Consider the following 9,070-nt stretch of genomic DNA (forward strand, 5'->3'; position numbering starts at 1 on the left):
ACTGCAACCATATCTACAGTTTGGTCTCACATCTTCTCTCCCTCTCCTCCATTACACGGGCTTTTCCTTCCAAGTTGATTTTTAAAGAATTGTGGTTAAAAAATACAAAACATAAAATTTACTGCTTTAGCCCTTTTTAAGCCTGCAGTTCATGGCATTAAATATATTCACACTGTGGTTTAACCATCAGCATCCTCCATCTCTAGAACTTGTCCATCTTCCCTATCTGAAAATCTGTGCTCAAATAATTCTCAATTCTTTTCTCCTCCCAGCCCCTAGTAACCATTGTTCTGCTTTCTGGGTCTATGGATTTGACTACTCCAGGTACCTCATATGAGTGGAATCATGCATTATTTGTCCTTTTGTAACTGGCTTATTTTACTTAGCATAATGTTCTCAAGGTTCATCCATGTTTCAGCATGTGGCAGGATTTCCTTCCTTTTTTACTGAGTTCCCTTTTAAGGCTGAATAATATGCCACTGCATGTGTATACCACGTTGTATTTATCTATTGTCAGTGGACACTTGGGTTGCTGCCACCTTTTGTCTATTGTGAATAATACTGTTATAAACATGAATGTACAACTTATCTCTTTGAGACGTTGTTTTGAATTCTTTTCATTATGTGCCCAGAAGTGGAATTTCTGGATCATATGTCAATTCTCTCTCTCTTTCTATATACATATTTTTAGGAACTGCCATACTGTTTTCCACAGCAACTTCACCAAAAACATGGAACATGCCACAAAATTGTGTGTCATCCCTGCACAGGGGCCATACTCATCTTCTCTGTATTGTTCTGATTGCAGTATATGTGCTGCCAAAGCAAGCACCCAAGATGATTTTAAACTGACCTTGAAGGAGGCTTTAGACACTTAAAAAGAAAAATTGAAATATAGCTGATTTACAATGTTATGTTAGTTTCTGGTGTACAGCAAAGTGATTCAGTTATACATATATATATATATATATGTATTCTTTTTCATTATGGTTTATTACAGCATATTGAATATCATTCCCTGTGCTATACAGTAGGACCTTGCTGTTCATCTATTTTATCTGTTGTAGTTTGTATCTGCTGATCCCAAACTCCTAATTTATCCTTCCTTGGCTCCCTTTCCCTTTCGGTAACCACAAGTTTGTTATCTATGTTCGCGAGTCTGCTTCCATTTTGTAAATAAGTTCTTTTGTATCATATTTTAGATTCCAGTGTGATATCAGATCTGTCTTCCTTTTTTTGGCTGACTTCACTTAATATGATAATCTCTAGGTCCACCCATGTGGTTGCAAATGGCATTATTTCATTCTTTTATATGTATATACATATACATCTATACACACATATACACATATACATATATACACACACACATATTCATATATATATATATATGAATATATATATATATATACACGCACACACACACACATACATATCACATCTTCTTTATCCAATCATCTGTGGGTGGACATTTAGGTTGCTTCCATGTCTTGGCTATTGATAATCTCCGTTAGTTTTTGGGCATTGAAACTGCTATGAGCAGTTGGAGGTGGCTTGTTTTCTCTCTCTGAATACCTGAAGAGTTATTTATTTGTCTTTGAATTCCAATCATTTAACTAGATTGTGTCTCAGTTTGGATGTTGTGTAACAGGGTTTCCCCCGGGTATATGGTATGCATTGTCAACCTCAAAATTTAGTTCTTTTATTTCAGGGAATTTTTTCCGTATTACATCACTGAGTTATTTCTATCTTACATGTGTTGGTTTCTTTATGTCAGGGGCAAAAATCACTCTTCTTTTGGCCCATTTTTTCTCTAACCTTTTTGTGTTTCTTCTCTTATTGTCCTGGAATAACTTTTTTCTCCATGCTATTAAATCTTATGCTCCATTTCTTCTTCTTTCTAATTTATTTGTTAGATATCTTTTTAAAATATTTTATTTATTTATTATTGTATTACTGAATTATTTCTTATTTTGGGGGGGGGCGGTAATTAGGTTTATTTACTTTTGGAGGAGGTGCTGGGAATTGAACCCAGGACCTCGTGCATGCTTAGCACGTGCTCTACCACTTGAGCTACACCCTACCCCCTATTTGTTAGCTGTCTTACGTTGTTTTGGTTCTTGTTTTCTTTTCCCCTTAGCTCCTCATTTTCCTTTTTTTCATCCAAATCTGCTATTTCATCTTTTGTCTTTGAGCTCTTATTTGATTGATTCATACTCTAATTAAGATCTATCGCACTCACCACTTACGGGAAATATGCTCTTATTTATTTATTTTTTGAGTTACACTTTTTTTCACGTTTCAGTCTTTGTCTGACTTTTGCTTACTTTGTCAGGATATTTCATATTTTGCTATCATCGTTGTCTTTTCCTCTACCTCTTTCTTTTCTGCTTCCTCCCTCCCCTCCTCCTCTCCCTCCTGCTCCTTCTTTTTTGTAGAATGTTTGGCTGCCGACTGAGCCATGTACTGATGGCCTCTTGTTTACTATGGGCCACTACAGATCTTCTATTTTCTCTAACTCAGTGAGGATTAGTTCTGCTTGATGCCCTTCTGAGACAGAGGATGGTGCACCAATGCCCAGGCTCCTAGGAGTATCACCATTTCACAGCTTACTTTGACAGCTCAGTCGCACATCTAGCACAGTTTCACAGTTAGTCCAGGAAACAGCGGCACTATTACACAGATGACAGCTCAGGACGTGACGGTGAGACAACACGAAGGAGAAATTCTTAGTGCGTTTCCCATGCTCTGCCTAAGTCCTAGGGGCCACGCTGGCCAATGACAGCAAACTCAAGGTACCTAAGGAGCCCTTGCTAGGACCCAGCAGCCTTAGAAGCTTCAAGGGGCCTCTCTGATTAGCTTCCCTCCAGACACCTCATCCTGGCATGGACTCCCTGTCATCACTGATCAAGCTAACAGGACATACTGGCCATATTATCCCATATAGAGTGTATGATATGCATTGATGCCATTGAATGATTGCTCTTGTTGGGCTCATGGTGGACATCCCTTCTGTATGAACCCTCACTATACTCACCTTAACTGGGACAAATTTGTCTCCAGGTTTCAGTTTGGATACTGGTTTGGGTCTCTCTTCCAGTGTAACAAACAACCCCAAGTGCAACAATCATTTTCTTTTATCTCGTGACTTTATGGGCCAGAAAGTTAAGCAGGGCTCAGCTGGGTGATTTTTCTGCACCATGTGGCATTGACTGGAGTCATTCAATTGTATTCAGATTTTGGCTGCTCGAGTCTAGAGGGTTCAAGGTGGCCTTCTTTACATGCCTGGTGTCTTGATGGAAGGCTGGAATCTGGGCTCTGCTGGACCCCTCTCCCTCTCCTTGTAGTCTCAGGGTCTCTGATTTGGTCTCTCTAAGCTGGGTAGTTGGACTTACATAATGGCTCAGGGCTCCAAGAGGGATTGTTCCAGGAGGCAGGAAGTAGAAGCTGCCAGCCTTAAGACCTGGCACAGTGTCACTTTCAGTTGTTCCATAGGTCAAATCTATCACAGAGTTCACTCAGATTCCAGGGGAGAGACATAAAGGAAGTGTCAGAGAATTTGCAGCTTTGTTCACTCCTCTAAGCTCTTGGTCCAATTTTTCATAATGTGAAGGTTCTACAGGAGGGAGACCTGCTGCTGTGCACATTCGTACAGGAAGACTGGCCCGCTCCCTTCCAAGGTCTCGCTGCACACCCTGTGCTAGGGTTCGCTCCACATGGTCTGGCAGGTGTCCGTCTCTCACAGGTCTCAGCCATTTTCCTCCAACACAGCGAAGGGCCCCCTCATGTGACAAGCCCAGCAACATTTTCTTCCTGAGTCCCGCTGTGGTGGAGTTTAGGGAGCCTCACACTTGAGGATTAAAAATACTGTTTTCCCAGTTTCCCACTCACAGTCTCAGTGTCAGTCCCAATGATAGCACGCTAGAGAGACTGGACACCAAGGCATGATTTTATCGACTCAGTTTTCTTCTTCAGTCCTGCCTCTGGGTGGTGGGGACAGAGTTAAAGACTGTGCTCAATTATTTTGCACCAGAATCTGGTTTCTTTTCTTGATTATCATTTTTTTTAAATTTGTGACATCAAATATTTGTTACTTGTTTGATTTTTGCTAGCAATTTTTTTTTCATGTGTGGGAAAGGGTATTTTTTTCTATTTTGTTAGGTATTAAAGGGACTTCCTTCTCTATTCCACTCTCTTTTCTGGACATTGCATCTTGGGTCATTATTTCATTATATTTATTTTGAAATAGTTATAGTTCACAGGAAATTGCAAAAACAGTATATAGAGATCCCCTGTACCCTTCATCCTGTTTCTCTCAAAGGTAACATTTTATATAACTATATACAGTTCAATATCAAAACCAGGAAACTGACATTGCTACAGTCCACAGACCTTATTCAGACTTTACCAGTTTTATTTGCCCTCACTTATGTGTGTGTATTTAGTTCTATGCAATTTTATCACATGTATTATTCATATAACCACAACCGATTACTCATGATACAGAACTGTTCCACCACCACAAAGATCCTGCGTGCTCTCCCTTTCTAGTCACATCCACTGTCCTATCTGTACCCCTCCTTCTCCCTAACCCCTCGCAACCACTAATCTGTCCTCCACTCTGTGTGATTTGAGAATTCTGTATAAATGGAATCACACAGTACGTAACTGGCTTTTCTTCCCACTCAGCATACTGCCCTCAAGATCAGATCCATCTGGGTTGTTATGTGTTGACTGTCCCTTTCTTTTGGATTGCTCAGTAGTATCCTATGGTGTAGACACACTGTGGTTTGTTTAACCATTAACTGATTGTAGGACATTTTGGTTGTGTCCAGTTTTGGGCTCTTATGAAGAAATCTGCTACGAACAATCAAGTACAGGCTTTTATGTGGACATAAGATTCACTTCTCTGAGATAAATTTCCAAGAGGGTGATTGCTGGGTCAAATGGTAAGTGTATGTTTAGTGCTTTAAGAAGCTGCCAAACTATTTTGCAGAGTGGCGGTGCCATTGTCCATTGCCACCAGCAGTGTATGAGAAATCCTCACCAGCATTTCGTGTTTGGTATTGTCACTATTTTTAAATTTAGCTTTCTTAATAGGCTGTGTGTTGGATTTAAAATGTCACTTCAAGAGTGATGATTTCACACAGCCATTGCTCCAGGTTTTCCTGAAACAGAGATGCTGGATGTTAGGCTCACTTGCAGTCCACAACAATGAACTCATATTTAAAATGAACTTTAAGCCATCCTGCACTTCCCCCCCAGTTGCTACTGCATTGTGGTAGCATCTTCTTCATCCTCAAATTTTCATGGGGGTAATTCAGTGACTAGTCCACAAGGTTGCTACAACCCTTGATGCTTTGGAGTTCTGAATTTTTTTCATTATCTACCTGGAATATTTCACTAATTTCAAACTAATACTCCAGCTTCTTGTTTTCCACCACTGACTGATCCACGATCTCATTTACAGATGTCATTTTAAATGGTTGCACTATGAAATGATATAAGAAGGAAACGAAAGCCACAAGATCCAGAATTTAGGAGTTCTCTGGGAATTCATTGCAGCAAGATGTTGAGATAAGCATATTCCCCCATTTTGAAAACAAATATTTAACAGAGTATATTTTTGTTAGGAAGTTGAATGATCTGTATAATGAGCTTTTATTTGTTAAAGGTTAAAAAAAAAAGATGATACATTTACTTTAAAAACTCTCGGTATGCATTTTTCTGTGACCTCTGTGAAGATTCCACCTTACAGTTTTTCTTTCTCTGGTGTCTTTGCACTTTCCCTGATCTCTTGGAGATCCCTAACCTTAATATTATCTTTAACTATATTGTTAATACAACTGGACCCCGGGAAAAACAGAAAGTACTTATTTTCTAATCACTGTGTGCATAACACCAAAGGCCTCAATATCCACTGTGTACGGAGTGGGATGTGAGAGGGAAGTGAGCCTATGCATCTCATGGAATTCTGGAAAGGCCCAGGATGCAGAGGCACTGGTTACTGTGCAGGCTAAGGGAGGGGGTGGAGCTACAAACTGGGGGATTTGTTGGAAGATTTAATGTTGAATTATCCTCCCTGAGTCTTATTTCCCACTTCTGTGCACAAAATGCCAGCAGACAGAATTAATACCTCCTCATCCCTTCCACCCTAAAAAAATAAATAAATAAAACACTGGAAGTTTAGTCTTTGGAGAAACTGAACTCAAGAAGTTTAGAACTGAGGTTCAGCAAAATTAACTGAAGGTCTACAGATGAAATAATTCTACCATTAGCCTTACCTCTCTCTGATTAGTGTGCAGACCACTTTGACCCCCAACAAGGTAGGAAAGAAGAAGGATTCTCTCTGGAGAAACTGAATTGCACTGGAGAAAAGATCTCCACACACTGATTTCTGGGGAATCCACCCATGCAATGGCTAGCTTCCTTTCTCATCATCTTAATATAAGCCTACTGTGTATGAATCTTGCCTGGATCTCTGAATTTTCAGCCAGTTCTTAAACACAGATAATCAAAAGTCACCAGACAAATGAGCAAAGTCTTGATCCTGAAATAGAGAAACCAAAGTAAAAAGCAAAATTGAAAAAGGAAATGTGGGAGAAACCAAAATAATACAGTGAACAGAAGAAAACTTCCAAAGCAACTATCAACCAAGTTCTGATAAATATTCTCAGAGAGCAATGAGAAGGTATTTCATCTATAAAACAAGGACAGGATATATAAAGATCTCATGGAAATAAAAACAATAGCTCAAATAAAAAATGGATGAAAGACAAAGTCAAAGAAATAAGACAAAAAGCAGAACAGAAAGATAAAGAGTTGGAAAATATGAAGATGGTGAGAAGAGACATAGAGAACAAACCCTAGAAATCCCACATCTGACTATGTTTGCAGAAAGAAAGAAGAAAGAGGAGAAGAAACAGGGGGAAGGAAACAGAGGCAAGGACCTATGAAAAAAATTTCCCAAGTGAAGGACACAAGGCTCTTGATTAAATAGACCCACATTAGAATGAGGGGAAAAAAACTCAAGTTAAGGCACACACCATAGAGAGGTTTTAGAACTTGGGATTAGGAGGTCTCCTGAAAGGTTCCAAAGATAGTCATGCAAAAGAATTCATACACAAAGGACTAGAATCAGAATGACATCAGACTTCTCAGTAGCAACCTTGGGTACCAGGAAGTAGCTGAACAATAGCATTAAAAATCTTATGGAATATAAGTTTCAGCCGAGAATTTTATAACTTGCCAGGCTATCAGTCAAGTATGAAGGCAGAATGAAGAGATTTTCACCTATTCATAGACAATTTGCCTGCTTGACATTCTTTCATAGAAAGCATTGAGAAAGTCCTGAGTAATCCAAAAAAGGGGAAGTCATGGGATCCAGGAAATAGGGGATTCAACTCAGGAGAACACTGAAGAGAAGGTATAGGTTGAAAGCAGAGAGGGCCACCAGCCAGGAGTGGAGAAGGAGTTTGGAGATGAGTGTGTGAAAAGAAGTAAGGATGTGCATATGGAAAATTTTGCAAGTGAAAACAATAACTAATTTTTAAAAACCACCAAAAAGCGTGTACACAAAAGGATACATAATCACACACTGCTCAGGTCTGCAGTGAAACCACAAATAATTTGCTGTGTAATCATAATGATGCAAACCCTCAAATTGGTGGGGTCTTTCCTTTGCAAGTAAACGAAAACTCAAAGTGGCTTAAACCACAAAAGGAATTATAGTATTTTGCTCACATACATGATTAATAACTTTGAAGGTAGTTTAGGCTCCAGATGAGGCTTGACTCAGGGGCTCTCTAAAATCTTTAATTTCCATCACTCCCCTTGGCCATGTATAGTATTTATTCAGAGAAAGACTGGCTTTCCTCATGGGTGCAAGGTAGCTTCCAGCACCTTCTAGGGACTTCATGCTTCCTTGTTCATGTCCATCAGGAAGAGAATATTTCTCTAGGGGCTTCTGCAGAAGAACAAGGAAATTCTACCCCAGTTTCCTCCACAAAAATCTCTCATTGGTTGATATTATTGAGTTACATGCCTTTTCTTCTTTTTTTCTTTTTCTTTTTTTCCCTTGAAGTATAGTCAGTTAAAATGTGTCAATTTCTGGTGTACAGCAAAATGTCTCATTCATGCATATATACACATATATTCATTTTCATATTCTTTTTCATTAAAGATTATTGCAAGATATTGAGTATAGTTCCCTGTGCTATACAGATGAAATGTGTTTTTTAAATCTATTTTTATATATTGTGGTTAACCTTTGCAAATCTCAAATCCCCAAATTTATTCTTTCCCACCGATAACCATAAAATTGTTTACTATGTTTGTGAGTCTGTTTCTGTTTTGTAGATGAGTTCATTAATGTCCTCTTTTTTTTTTTTTTAATACGAGTGATATCATATGGCATTTTTCTTTCTACATGTGAGTGATATCATATGGTATTTTTCTTTCTCTTTCTGGCTTACTTCACTTAGAATGACAATCTTCAGGTCCATTCATGTTGCTGCATATGACATCATTTTATTCTTTTTATTGCTGAATAGTATTCCATTGTATAAATATACCACAGCTTCTTTATTCATTCATCTGTCAGTGGACATTTATGTTGCTTCCATGTCTTGGCTATTGTATATAGTGCTGGTATGAACATTGGAATGCATGTATCTTTTTGAATTAGAATTCCCTCTGGATGTATGTCCAAGAGTGGGATTGCTGGATTATATGGTAAGTCTATTGTTAGTTTTTTGAGGAATCTCCATACTGGTTTCATAATGGCTGCACCAAACTACATTCCCACCAACAGTGTAGGAGGATTCCCTTTTCTCCACATCCTTTCCGGACATGCTTTCTCTTGACCAATCACTATAACTTGGGGGATGGAGTTCTGCCAGTCAGAGCCCGACCCTATAGCCAGAGATGGTGTTAGTTTCCAAGGAAAGTGGTGGCTGAGTAGGGAAGCCGTGGGTTCCCAAATGGAAATCAAGGTGCAGTTAAAAGAGGAAAGAGAATGGATGTTAGGTTGCCACCAAACAGCAAATGTCTATTTTACAACACAAATTAT

The 9,070-nt window shown here is 38.9% G+C and overlaps 1 non-coding gene across 1 annotated transcript; it reads right to left on the minus strand.

The window, feature by feature from the left end:
* Positions 1-725: 725 nt before the first annotated feature.
* On the minus strand, positions 726-832 carry LOC116282992 (U6 spliceosomal RNA). Its single transcript, XR_004192539.1, has one exon. It is a non-coding gene; the product is annotated as a U6 spliceosomal RNA (small nuclear RNA).
* Between the last annotated feature and the right edge of the window lie 8,238 nt (positions 833-9,070).

This window comes from Vicugna pacos, chromosome 13, assembly GCF_048564905.1.
Source record: "Vicugna pacos chromosome 13, VicPac4, whole genome shotgun sequence".
NCBI classification, from domain to species: domain Eukaryota; kingdom Metazoa; phylum Chordata; class Mammalia; order Artiodactyla; family Camelidae; genus Vicugna; species Vicugna pacos.